We start from the raw sequence: 14963 nt of genomic DNA on the forward strand, positions 1-14963 counted from the left end.
AAATTTTGGTTAACTCGATTGTCAGTGTTTCAGTTATCAATGGCTGCTGGACAAATTATCACAAAACATAGTGGCTTAAAACAACTACAATCGTTTTATTCTCTCCCACTGCTCCTATGGGTCAGGAATTGAGAAGGGCTTGACGGGCTGGTTCTGGCTCCTGGCGTCTCATGCAATTGCAATCAGGCAGTGGATGGAGGTAGAGCAGGAGCTGGGCAAAATGTCGTACAGTGGGAATCGTAAAGTATGTAACCTTTTCAGATTGGCTTCTGTCATTTAGTAATATGCATTTAAGCTTCCCCCATGCCTTTTAATGGCTTGATAGCTCATTTCTTCTTGGTGCCAAACAATATTCCGTTGTCTGGGTATACCAAAGTTTATTTATCCATTCACCTGCTGAAAGACATCTCAGTTGCTTCCAAGTTTTGGCAATTATAAATAAAGCTGCTATAAACATCCATGTGTAGGTTTTGTGTGGACATAAGTTTTCAACTCTTCTGGGTAAATGCCAAGGAGCATGATTGTTGGATCGTATGGTAAGAGTATGTTTAGTTTTGTAAGAAACCACCAAACTGTTTTCCAAAGTGGCCATTTTGCATTCCCACCAGCAATGAATGAGAACCTATTACTCCACATCCTTGCCAGCATTTGGTGTTGTCAGTGTTCTGGATTTTGGCCATTCTAATAGGTGTGTAATGGTATCCTCATTGTTGTTTTAATTTGCATTTCCTTGATGGCATATGATGTGGAGCATGTTTTCATATATCTCTTGGCCATCTGTATATCTTCTTTGGTGAGGTGTCTGTTAAGGTCTTTGGCCCCTTTTTTAATCAAGTTGTTTGTTTACTTATTGTTGAGTTTTAAGAGTTCTTTGTATATTTTGGATAACAGTCCTTTATCAAATGTATCTTTTGCAAATATTTTCTCCCAGTCTGTGTCCTCTAACTTTGTTCTTCTTCAATATTGTGTCGGCTGTTCTGGGTCTTTTGCTTCTCCATATAAACTTTAGAATCTGTTTGTTGATATTCACAAAATAACTTGCTGGGATTTTAATTAAGATTGCATTGAATCTATAGATGAAGTTGGGAAGAAGTGACATCCTGACAATATTGAATCTCCCTATCTTGAATATCAAATATCTCTCCATTTATTTAGTTCTTCTTTGATTTCTTTCATCAGAATTTTGTAGTTTTCCTCATATAGATCTTGTATATATTTTGCTGGACTTATAGCTAAGTATTTCATTTTTTTTGGTGCTAATGTAAATGGTGTTGTGTTTTCAATTTCAAATTACACTTATTCATTGCTGGTATATAAGCAAGTGATTGACTTTTGTATATTAACTTTGTATCCTGAAACCTTGCTATAATTGCTTATTAGCTCCAGGAGGTTTTTTTTTTTGTTGATTCTTTTGGATTTTCTACATAGATGATCCTGTCATCTGGGAACAAAGTTTTATTTCTTCTTTCCTAATTTGTATACCTTTTATTTCCTTTTCTTGTCTTACTGCATTAGCTAGGACTTCCAGTACAATGTTGAAGAGAAGTGGTGAGAGGCAATATCCTTGCCTTATTCCTGATCTTAGTGGGAAAGCTTCTGGTTTTTCACCATTAAGTATGATGTTAGCTGTAGGTTTTTCGTAGACATTCTTTATCCAGTAGAGGAAATCTCTAGTTTATGGAGAGTTTTTTTTTTGTTATGAGTGGGTTTTGGATTTTATAAAATGTGGGTTTTTTTGCATTTATTGATATTATCGTGTGATTTTTCTTCTTTAGCTTGTCAATGTGATAGATTACATTAATTGATTTTCAAATGTTGAAACAGCCTGGCCATGGAGTATAATTCTTTTTGTACATTGTTGGACTCAATTTGCTAATGTTTTGTTGAGTATTTTTGCATCTACATTCATAAGAGATATTTGTGTAGTTTTCTTTTCTTCTAATGTCTTTGTCTGGTTTTGGTATTAGTGTAATGTAGTTTATGTAGTGTAATGTAGTGTAATGTAGTTTAGATAGATAAATTTCTATCTAAACACTGTTTTCACTTCATCCCACAAATTTTAAGTTGTGTTTTCACTTTCATTTAGTTCAAAATATTTAAACTATTTTCTTGAGATTTCTTCTTTAACCCATGTGCTACTTAGAAGTGTGTTGTTTAATCTCCAAGTATTTTGGAATTTTCTATCTATCATTCTGTTATTGATTTCTAGTTTAGTTCCATTGTGGTCTGACAGAAGACATTGTATAATTTCTTTCCTTTTAAATTTATTGAGGTTTGTTTTACGGCCCAGAATATGGTCTATCTTGGTGAACGTTCCATGTGAGCGTGAGAAGAATGTCTGTTCTGATGTTGCTGGATGAAGTAGTCTATAGATGTCCATTATATCCAGTTGATTGATAGTGTTGTTGAGTCCAACTATGTCCTTACTGATTTTCTGCCTGCTGGAGCCTGCTGCCTGTCTATTTCTGAGAGAGAAGTGTTCAAGTCTCTGACTATAATAGTAAATTTATCTATTTATCCTTGCAGTTCTATCAGTTTTTGCCTTATGTACTTTGATGCTCTGCTGTTAGGCAGATACATTAAGGATTGTTTTATCTTCCTGGAGAATTGACCCCTTTGTCATTATATAACGCTCCTCTTTAACTCTGATGTCTTTCCTTGCTCTGAAGTCTGCTCTGTCTGGAATTAATCCAGCTTTTTTTGATTAGCTTTAGTATGGTATATTTTTCTCCATCTATTCACTTTTTCTATTTTTTAATGAAGAAGACTCTTAAGTCCTAGAGGATGTGAAGGTTCTAGGACAGAGTAAGCCTGGTTCCCTAGATCAGCAAGTGGAGGAGAACCTCCTGCTAACCAGAACGTTTGCAGTCAATAGTTTAATGAGTGAGAAATAAACTTTTATTTTGTTAAGTTATTGACATTTTGAAGTTTATTTGCAGTTAGTATTACCTAAATAATAAATTTATCATTGCTAATATTGCCAGTTTATCTATTCTCCTTGTTTTCTGTATTGATCAACCATGGCAGAGATTTGTCTGTTTTATTAATATTTTTAAGAAACATCTTCTTTGTTTGATACTACTGTCTATCATTTCATTTTCTACTTCATTACTTTACTGCCTTCAATATTTTTTTCATTCTATTTGGGTTTAGTCTTTTGTTCTTTTACTAAATCCTTGAATTGCTTCTGTAGATCATAATTCTTAATATTTGTTATACTTTAACATATGCATTCAGACCTATAAATCATCCTTTAAGTATTAATTTAGCTGCATTTCACAAGTAGTTCTAATTATTTGATAATATTTGTTATGGTTTTTTTTAACTCATGAATTATTCACTTGTGTGTTTTATTATTTTTCTAATGTATGAGCTTTGGGGGCCCAGTTTTGTCATTTGTAGTTGTACTATATTGTTTTATGAGAAAGTACACCCATTTACTTTTTTGTGTGTGTGTGTGTGAGGAAGATCAATTCTGAGCTAACATCCATGCCCATCCTCCTCTTTTTGCTGAGGAAGACCGGCCCTGAGCTAACATCTGTTGCCAATACTCCTTTTTTTCCCTTTTTCTCCCCAAAGCCCCAGTAGATAGTTGTATGTCATAGTTGCACATCCTTCTAGTTGTTGTATGTGGGACGCTGCCTCAGCACGGCTGGAAAGCGGTGCATCAGTGCCCGCCAGGGATCTGAACCCAGGCCGCCAGTAGCCGAGCGCAAGCACTTAACTGCTAAGGCATGGGGCCCAGCCCCCATTCACTTTTAACCTATATGTGTATTTATATATATATATTTTGTGTGTGTGTGAGGAAGATCAGCCCTGAGCTAACATCCATGCTAATCCTCCTCTTTTTTTTTTTGCTGAGGAAGACCAGCTCTGAGCTAACATCTATTGCCAATCCTCCTCCTTTTTTCCCTTTTTCTCCCCAAAGCCCCAGTAGATAGTTGTATGTCATAGTTGCACATCCTGCTAGTTGCTGTATGTGGGACACGGCCTTGGCATGGCCGGAGAAGCGGTGCTTTGGTGCACGCCAGGGATCCGAACCTGGGCTACCAGTAGTGGAGCGCACGCACTTAAGCCATGGGGCCGCCCCCCCACCCTTTTGTTTTTTGGTGAGGAAGATTGGCCCTGAGCTAACATCTGCCAATCCTCTTTTTGCTGAGGAAGACTGGCACTGGGCTAACATCCATGCCCATCTTCCTCCACTTTATATGGGACGCCGCCACAGCATGGCGTGACAGGCGGGGCATCAGTGCGTGCCCGGGATCCAAACTGGCGAACCCCTGGCCGCTGCAGCCGAGTGTGCGCACTTAACCACTTGTGCCACTGGGCCAGCCCCAATGTGTGTATTTATATTTAAAGTGGGTTTCTTATAGAAACATATAGTTTGGTCTTGTTTTTGATCCATTCTGGAAATTTCTATCCTTTTTTTTTTTTTTAATTGATGTTTTAATGGTTTCTAACATTGTGAAATTTTGGGTTGTACATTTTTGTTTGTCCATCACCACATATATGACTCCCTCCACCCCTTGTGCCCACCCCCCACCCCCACTGCCCTGGTAACCACAGTCCAGTTTTCTCTGTCCATGTGTTGGTTTATATTCCACATATGAGTGAGATCATACAGTGTTTGTCTTTCTCTTTCTGGCTTATTTCACTTAACATAATACGCTCCAGGCCCATCCATGTTGTTGCAAATGGGACGATTTTGTCTTTTTTTATGGCTGAGTAGTATTCCATTGTATATATATACCACATTGGAAATTTCTATCTTTTAATTGGTGCATTTAGACTATTGACATTTAAAATGATTATTGATATAGTTAGCTTAATATCTATCATATTTGTTACAGCTTTCTATTTGTTTCCCTTGTTCTTTGTTGTTATTTTTGTCTTCTATAATTTTTCTGCCTTTTGTGGTTTTAATTGAGCATTTTATATGATTCTATTTTCTCTCTTTTCCTGGTATATCAGTTATACTTTTCTTTAAGCTTCTTTTGTGGTTGTCCTAGAGTTTGCAATATACATTTACAACTCATCTAAGTCCACTTTCAAATAACACTACACTGTTTCACTGATCGTATATGTACCTTATAATAAGAAAATAATCCTAGTTCCTCCCTTCCATCTCTCTGCCATTGCTCTCATTCATTTCACTTATATATAAGCATACATAATCATATAAATATACATAAGCATACATAATCAAATACACTGTTGCTATTATATTTTGAACAAATTTTTATCTGTTAGATCAATTTAGAATAAGAAAAATAAAAGTTTTTATCTTACCTTCACTTATTCCTTCTTTATGCTCTTCCTTTCTTTGTGTAGATCTGAGTTCCTGACCTATATCATTTTCCTTCTCTCTAAAGCATTTCGTTTAACATTTCTTGCAAGGCAGGTCTACTGGCAACAAATTCCCTCAATTTTTGCTTGAGAAATTCTTTATTTCTCCTTCACTTTTTTTTTGTGTGTGTGTGAGGAGATCAGCCATGTGCTAACATCTGACAATCCTCCTCTTTTTGATGCCGAGGAAAACTGGCCCTGGGCTAACATCCGTGCCCATCTTCCTCCACTTTATATGGGACGCCGCCACAGCATGGCTTGCCAAGCAGTGCGTCGGTGCACGCCAGGGATCTGAACCGGCGAACCCCAGGCCCCTGCAGTGGATCACGCGCACTTAACCGCTTGCACCACCAGGCCGGCCCCTCTCCTTCACTTTTGAAGGATAATTTCACAGAGTACAGATTCTAGGTTGGTGGTGTTTTTTCTCTGAACGCTTTAAATATTTCACTCCACTCTTTTCTTGCTTGCAGCTTTCTGAGGATAAGTCATATGTAACTCTTATCTTTGCTCCTCTATAGGTAAGGTGTTCGCTCTGGGTTCTTTCAGGATTTTTTTCTTTAGCTTTGATTTTTTATTTTTTTGTAGCTGGAATATGATATGCCTAGGTATAGTTTTTTTGATGTTTATTCTGCTTGTTGTTCTCTGAGCTTCCTGGATCTGTAGTTTGGTGTCAGACAGTAATTTGACATTATTGTTTTAAATATTTCTTCTGTTCCTTCCTGTCTTTTCCTTCTAGTGTTCCCATTACACGTATGTTACACATTTTGTAGATGTCCCACAGTTCTTGGATACTCTGCTCTCTGATTTTTATATATTGTTTTCTCTTTTCTTTTCAGTTTTGGCAGTTTCTCAGGCTCAGAAAGTTTTTCCTTAGCTGTATCCACTCTACTAAGAAGCCCATCAAGAAAGGCATTCTTATTTCTGTTACAGTGTTTTTTTCTCTAGCATTTATTTTTTTTCTTAGAATTTACCTTTCACTACTTACATTGCCCATCTGTTCTTGCATGCTGTCTACTTTATCTATTAGAGCTCTTCGCATATTAATCCCAGTTGTTTTAAATTCCCAGTCTGATAATTCCAATATCCCTGCCATACCTAAATCTAGTTCTGATGCTTGCTCTATCTCTTCAAATAGCACTTTTTGCCTTTTAGTATGCCTTGTAATTTTTTCTTGATAGCTGGACGTGATATACTACATAAAAGGAACTTCTTTAAATAGGACTTTAGTAATGTGGTGGTAAGATGTCGGGAGCGGGGAAGCATTTTATAATCTTATCATTAGGTCTGAACCTTTTAGTTAGCCTGTGCCTCTGGACTGTGAACTTCACATGTGCTTCTCAGTCCCCACCCCCTTAGGTGGAACAGGATGGCTAGAGTGGGCTGAAGTTGGGTGTTTCCCATCTCCTGTGTGATAGGCTAGTGGGAGCTGGACTGGGGTATTTTCCTTCCCCCAGTAGGTTAGGTTTTGATAAAACCCTAGTAGGTTAGGCTCTGGTAAAATAGTTTCTCCTGAGGGCAGGCCTTATTAAGAACAGAATGCACTGGCCTATTTCAAAATGATTCCTGTTCTCCTTACCCTGCCAGAAGCACCAGGGGAATTTTCTCTGATATTCACTGGAGGACCTGGTAGAGCTCCTGGAGGTAAAGCTCACGAAAGTGTGGGGCTCCCCTGATGACTAGTTCCCCCTGGAGTTTTTATCTCTCAGGCTCGTCCACACTGAGCCTCGAGCAATCTGTCAATATAGTTCAATTTTTCCTACCCCGGCACTGGTTCCCAAGGAGGTTTCTGTTTGTGGATTTCTGCTCTGGTAAGTTGTTATTCTCTGTGTCTGCGTGTCTGACTCTACAATTTTGGGGCCAGCAGTTTGCCCTGTGACCTCACTTCTCTTATGGATCTAAGAGGAGTTTTTGATGTTTCAGTTTGTTCAGCTTCTTGCTTGTTGTTAGGACAGAGCAGTGACTTCCAAGCTTCTTACATGCTGGACCTCAAACTGGAAGTTTCATAAGACTTTTTGTGGACGTATTTTCTCTTGAGTAAGTATCCGGATTGGAATTGCTGGATAAAAGAGTAGGTATATGTTTACCTTTATAAGAAAGTACCAGAGCTTTTCCAGAGTGATTGTACTATTTTACATTCCTACTAGTATTGTGTGAAAGTTCTTGTTAATCAAGAGCCTTGCCAACATTGGGTGTTGATAGTCATTTTCACCATTGTTGAGTGGTAGGCGTTCTTCATTCTAGACACAACCCCTTTGTCAGCTATGTTTTGCCAATATTTTTTCCCAATCTGTGGCTTGCCTATTAATTTTCTCAATGGTGTTTTTTGATGAGCAAAAATTTTTAATGTGATGAAGCCTAATCTATCATTTTTTTTCTTTTTATGGATATTGCTTTCTGTGCCCTAAGAAATCTCTGCCTACCTCCAGTTTGCAGAGATATAATCCTATGTTGATTTCTAAAATTTTTACAGTTTTAACTTTTTATATTTTGGTCCATGATCCATGTTGAATCATTTTTTGTATAGTGTGAGGTAGGGAGTTAAGGTTCTTTTTTATCCTACATGGATATCCAGTTGTTCCAGCACCATTTGTTGAAAAGACTTTCCCTTTCCGGTTAAATTGCTTTGGCAAATGTGTCAAAAGTCAATTGACTGTATAAGTGTGAATCTGTTTCTGGACTTTCTTTCCTCTTTCCATTGATCTATTTATCTATTCCTATGCCAATATGTTATTGTCTTGATTACTCTAGTTTTATGATAGGTCTTGACGTCAGGTAGAGTAAGTCCTCCAAATTTACATTTTTAAAAAAAACCTATTTTTGTTTGACTATTCTAAGTCCTTTGCACTTTTATGTACAGTCATGTGTTGCTTAACAATGTTTCTGTCAATGACAGACCACATATATGATGGTGGTCCCATAAGATTAGTATCATATAGCCTAGATGTGTAGTAGGTATACCATCTAGGTTTGTATAAGTACACTCAATGATATTTGCACAACAATGAAATCACCTTAGGACGTATTTCTCAGAAGGTATCCCTATTGTTAAGCGACGCATAACTGTAAATTTTTGAATCAGTTTGTCAATTTCAAAATAAATAAATAAATAAATAACCTACCAGGATTATGATTGTACTGCATTGAATAGAGGGATCAATTCAGGGAGAATTGACACCTTAATTCAATTCCTCTCAGCAATGTTTTGTAGTCTCTTATAGACAACATATAGTTTGATCATGCTTTCTTATCTAATCTGAAAAATCTATTCCTTTTAATTGTAGTATGTAGTCAGTCTACATTTAAAGTAATTATTGATATGGTTGGTTTAGGTCTCTCATTTTTATTAGTTTTCTATTTATCTTATATAGTTTTTGTTCCTCAGTTCCTTCTTTCTTGGGGGTTGATTTAATATGTTTTAGCATTCCATGTTAATTATTCTTAGCTATATGTCTTTGCATATTTTTAGTAGTTGCTCTAAGGATTACAATACACACTTTTAATTTATCCCAGTCAGCTTAGAATTAATATTGCAGTACTTCACATAAAATATAGGAAACTTGCAAGAGTACAGTCCAATTATCTCCCTTTTCTTTTTGCTATTATTTTCATATATTTTCCATCTTCATGCATTCTAAACCCTACAAGATAGTTTTATAATATAAGCTTTAAATAGTTATATACCTTTTAAAAAATTATGAGAAGAAAAGAAAAAGTATAATATTCTACATTTACCTACATATTTACCATTTCTGGTATATGGTAATCTAGTGTTTATCTAGTGTCTGAGGAACTTCTCAGCCTAAAGAACTTCACTTTGCATTTCTTGCAGCGAGGTTGCAATTCTCTAAGTTTTCATTTATCTGTAAGCTATTTAATTTTACCTTCTTTTTTGAAGGGTATAGAAATCTGAGCTGAATGATTTTTTTTTCTTTTAACACTTTAAAGACACTCTTCCATTGTCTCCTATACTTAATTTTTCTCATCAGAAGTCATCTGTCATTTGTTTTGTTGTTCTTCAGTCTAGGTGTAATATGTTGTTTCTCTTTGGTAGCTTTTGAGATTTTATTTTTTGTTCCCAACAATTTGATCATAATGTGCCTAGGCATGGTTTTTCTTTGTTTTTATCCTGCTTGCATTTTTCTGAGCTTCTTGGATATTTTTCTCCAAATTTGGGCAACTTTCAGCCATTATTTCTTCAAACTTTATTTTTGCTTCATTCTTTTTCTCTAATTTCTGTTTGCCAGTTATATTAAACTGTTGCATATTGAACCATAAGTCCCTGAGTTTCTTCCATTTTTCTTTAGTCTTTTATCTCTCTGTACTTTGGATTGGATAAATTTCTACCAACCAATCTTAAAGTTCATGGGGCCTTTCTTTCTTCTGCCATCTCCAACTTTTTCTTAAGCCCATCTAGTGAATTTTATAATTTCTGTTATTACAAGTTTTAGTTCTAGACTTTTCTTTTTGTGTGTGTGTGTGAGGAAGATTGGCCCTGAGCTAACATCCAATGCTAGTCCTCCTCTTATTGCTGAGGAAGATTGGCCCTGGGCTAACATCCGTGCCCATCTTCTTCTACTTTATATGGGATGCTGCCACAGCATGGCTTGACAAGCGGTGTGTCGGTGCGTGCCCGGGATTCAAACCTGCGAACCCTGGGCCACCGAAGCAGAGCATGCACACTTAACCGCTATGCCACCGGGCTGGCCCAAGACTTTTCATTTTTTATAGTTTCAATTTCTTTGCTGAGAGTCAGCTTCATTTCATTCATTATGCCTATGTTTTTATTTAAGTCATTAAATATAATGAAAAGTCTTGTTTACTAATTGTAACATCTGTGTCACCTTGGGATTGGTTTCTATTAATTCCTTTTTATCCCCTTGACTATGCATCACATATTTCTGTTCTTTGTATTTAATAACTTTTAATTGTATACAGGACATTGTGAACAATGAGTTTTAGAGACTCTGGAATCAGGTATTTTCGTCCAAAAAGTGTTGATTTTTGTCCTTGAAATGACTTAACTTAGCTGGACTCAGACTCCAAACTCTGTCTCCTCTGAGCTGGGCTACAGCTAAAGTCTCCACTAAGTTCTTCCAGCTAGTAGCTGCTGTTTTTGTTGGGTCTGCTGGAGTCTCTCTCATGAAATAGTAATACAGTGGTCAACAAAGGATTTGGGTAGAGTTTACAATCAGATTGTTGGGATCATATCCTCTTTGGAGCCCTCCTTTCAGGGATTTGCCTTATAATCGTCTAACCTCTCTGAACTCTGTCATCTAACACCTCAAGGCAGAAAGGCTATAAATTTGCCAAGCCACACTGCAAAGATAAGGAGTGCCCTCAGGAAAAAGCCACAAACATCAAATCTCACCCAGTGCAGTTCGCATCTTTCAAGGGTTAACTTCTCTCCAGTTTCTGCCTCCTTTTGGTTACTGTCCAATATTTTCATAGTTTAAAAAAAAATTTGTCCTGATTTTATAATTATTATCTGTAGGTGGGACACTTTGATCAAGCTGCTCTACTATTATCAGACTGGACTCTCAACCACAGCTTTTTACAGTACCTGGTGCCCCAATTCCCGTGACTATCTGTTCTTTTTGGGAGGGGAGGGTGTGTTGATTGGTTTGCTTTCTGTTGGAATCTCTCTCGGGAAGTACTAAATTTTACCTTCTTCTGCTCTGCTAAGTCATTTACCTTTCTTCATGTGCTTTCTCTCTTCATCTATTGTGCTTCAGGGTTACAAATATCTTTAAGTTCCATCAAAGTTGGATTTTTTTTCCTTGTTATTTTTAGAGTAATTTCCAGGAGGAAAATGGGGGTGGAAATATCTTTACTCTGTCCTCTTGAAACCTGAAGTCTCTTGAGTTATTCTTAAGTGTGTTGGGATTGTAAATTCTTCTTGGATTAAGACAGTGTCTCTTTTGTATTCTCTCAACACCATGAATTTATAGGAGCTACATTAACAAAATGCATGTTGAAATCCAGTTGCTTTGGGCATACAAAGCTCTCTGAAAAGTGTCAATGTTTCTGGCTGGTTTGGCTTAGTTGCTGTCTAAGAAACAAACTTCAATATTCTAGTCTTCTCTGAGCCACTGCTCCTGGTGGCCACTTAGCCAGTTTTCTTACAGGGCTATAGCTGCTTTCTATGCTTTCTCAGTGGTGTGTAGATCATACTGAGAGAAAGGTGAAAATCTTTTCACAGGCAAGGCTGAAAGGATGAATGCTGTCCTCAGTTTCAGGAAAATTATCATCCCCCAAGCTTTTAAAAATGGTGTGTGGTGGGGGGTGGCAGTCTTAAAGATCAGCATTAGGAAAATATGTTTATTCTCAAGGTTTTCTCCTAAGATCTTTCTGAGAAAAATAACGTGAAAGAATCACTTTGCATATCCAGTGGCAGATCTGATCTGCCAGAACCCTATTCATCTTGAAGTTGAATGTAGCAATCTGGGTTCATTGCCACACTATATACTATCTATCTCAGAGCAGCATCCATGGGTTTCCCTTAGTGACTAGCTTTCTCCTGGACCAATAAACTCCTCTGTGCCTAGAAACAGCAAAGCACATAGACATCCTCGTGTGCCCTGGAAATGTCTGTGTTTGTGTAAAGTCTCTGTAAATCCAAGGATGAAGGGTGTATGTGGGAACCTCCATTTTTAATTACCCTTTGGGGCACAGCCTGCTCTCCATGTGCTGTCACAACAAAGGGATCTTTATTTCTTTGGGGAGTGGTATTAAGATGCAGGAATTGGAACTGTATACTTGTCGTGTTTGAAACAGCTTTTATCTACTGTTTCATCAGTGATCTTTGACAACTGATCTCTAGTTCTGGCTTAGCCATGTACTAGTTGTATAACCTTGGACAAACTCATGTCCCAGCTTAATTAATCTAGTTTACTCCTTTATAAACTGGGAGTGATAATATTTTCCCTGACCACCTACCTCAGAGGCTTAGTGAGGCCTAAAGGGTAGCATGGAAATGGATGTGTTATTAAAAATATAAAATAAATTATTGCTATTACAGCTTAGAGAAGTTTTTCTCATGAGGAAGGGTAAATTAAAAGGGAAGTCTTGGTTGCCTCCTGAGAGAGTCAAATTCTTGAGGTAAAAACAACATAGGAGTTTGCAAAAGGCTCTACTGCCAGTGCCACATTTCCTCCCCTTGCCTCAGCCCTCCCTGCCCAGACCACCTATGCTGCTTGACCTTGTCAGAGGGCCGACAATCAGCTCCCTGCTGCCTTCTCGTCTTTTAAAATCCAATTAAACATCTCTGGCCACAGCGTGACAATTGTCTGGGCTCCACACAGTGGAACTCCACCTGAGGTGTCATTAGGAAGCCAAAAGAGAAAAGAAAAGTTCCTTTACCCTGGAAAGAGCATGCCCACAGTTCCTGAAAGGGTGGAACCTTTGTGAGGTCTGGACCCATGTTCTGATTGAGCAGTTGCCTCACTCAATTCCAAACTTCAAGAGGTGATGGAGCAGATTTAACCATGTCCATGTGGGCTCCTGTGCCTAGAAGTGATCTGGTGGTTTAGGAATTAGCAGTGGCATAAGGTATGTGTGAGAAACAGAAGTTTGAGTGGAACGTTCCAGCTGGGAGGGATGCTGGAAGGTTAGGATGGGGCTAGATTATAGGGGACCTTGAAGCTCGACCGTCAGGAGTCTTACACTGGACTGTAGGGGCTGACTGCTTATGGAAGGCAGGAGGATTCTGCTATGGGTAGGATGTCCTACCTTGCAGATTGCCATCTTCTAACATTGTACATTACACATGTTTCCTGAGGCTTATCTAGCCCAGCTGGTCACAGTGCATTGGCACACTGTTTACTTAAAATAGTAGTGGCTCCCCTTAAATACTTAGGAAGATGCTATATCTGGAAGAATCAAAAGCTTCTTGTTCTGAAATGAATGCTATTTGGTTACTGGATCAAGAAAACAAAACAAAACTAGGAATCTGGACCCTGGTCCTGAATCTGCTGCTAACAAATTGGGCATGTGAGTGAAGCCTCTTCTCAGGGCTTCAGCTTCCTTATCAGTAAAACGAGGAGAGAGACAGCTAGATCAGTGATCTTTAAAGTTCCCCTTAACTTGAATGTTCGGAGGAATAGTTTCAGCTGACATGTCTGCATTTCATTTATCACCATTTGTCTTACATGTCCACAGGACCATTCTGTTGGACCAAGTTTCTGAGGATGTTTTAAAGACAAAATAAGTGACTTAAAAAAAAAAATCACTGATCTAATTTAGCCTTTACTAGGTAGACTTTCACCATTTGGGGCATTTTTCAGAAAGGGAAAATGACTTGCCAGCAGTTACAATGTGTCAACAATGGTGCCCAGTTTCCACATCTCTCTCCATCCAGTTTTCTTCGTGCTGTCAACTGCAGAGATTATTATATGATGGAATGATCACCACACTTTCTATAGCTGTGAGAGATGAGAGGAAAAAAGGATTAATAAACCACAGGGTGGTTGGGGAAGACTAAATGGCAGAAAAGGGCTGGAAACTGACAGAGAGGTAAGATTGAACTAGGCAGAGAGAAGGGAGTCAGGCTTTCCAAGTGAACCAGGATGGTGAGGCAGGGCTGGTGTGTAGGCAGGAGTGGGGAGCGGGCCTTCTGAGAGCAGGAAGCAGTGGGAAATGAGGAAGCACCTTGCAACCACCAAGGCCCCCATGTAACATAATAAAGGCTTTTGTTGTATATAAATTAGAATGGTAGGCTTGGAAGGAATTTTAGAAAACTTGAGGCCAAACTCCTATGCAAAAACAAGTGTCCTGACCTCAATGATAGTGCAAAGAATGTCTTTCCAGCTTGGCCTCAGCAACTGTCTGCCTAGAGTCAGGGAAGCACCATGCCCTTGGCCACGCTGCAGAGTTATCAGAATGGTCCTGTGGACATGTAAGACAAATGGTGATAACTCTGTGGAGTTCGTCACCAGAAGGGCCTGGCCTGTGTGAAGTTCCCCTGCCAACTCTGTGACTCAGCTACACACTTCCACGGTGATATTTTCAGAGTGCAATTGTGTATAGCAGAGTCTCTTTTCCATGGCTGACGGCGTTGCCCATCTGTGGAATCATTAAGCTCTGTGCTCTAAAAGCAGGGAGGAGATACACAGTGGGAGCAAATTGGGAACCTGCTCGAATGATAGGAGCCTGGGATTCACGCTCTGCACTAGGGCTCCATAGCCCTAGCATCCCTCTCTTTAAGAGAGTGTGGGAGTTGAGCAGTAATGCATGGATCATCTCAGCAGTAGGGTGCAAACCAGATTGAAAATACACACTGAGATAGAAGAAGTAGGCTTGGAGTCGGAGAACCAGGGTTCAAATCTAAGTAAGCTCTGCTACTTACTGGCAGTAGATTTGCATGAGTTTCCTCCTCAGTAAAATGAGGAATTTTCTCTTCCTCATAGGGCTGTAGTGAGCAAATGAAATATTGCGTGTGAGAGTGCTTTGTAAACTATAAGGTACAATATAAATACAATACAGTACTTTTTTAAAAAAGGACACCAGGATGTCAAATGTACAGACAGGTGAGGAAGAGGAGGACCAAATGAAATTGGAAGATTCATTTCCATGATTATTAGGGAGATTTTCTATCTTTCCTAGTGCACCAAAAAGTAAGA

Source organism: Diceros bicornis, chromosome 2, assembly GCF_020826845.1.
Source record: "Diceros bicornis minor isolate mBicDic1 chromosome 2, mDicBic1.mat.cur, whole genome shotgun sequence".
Taxonomy (NCBI): Eukaryota; Metazoa; Chordata; class Mammalia; order Perissodactyla; family Rhinocerotidae; genus Diceros; species Diceros bicornis.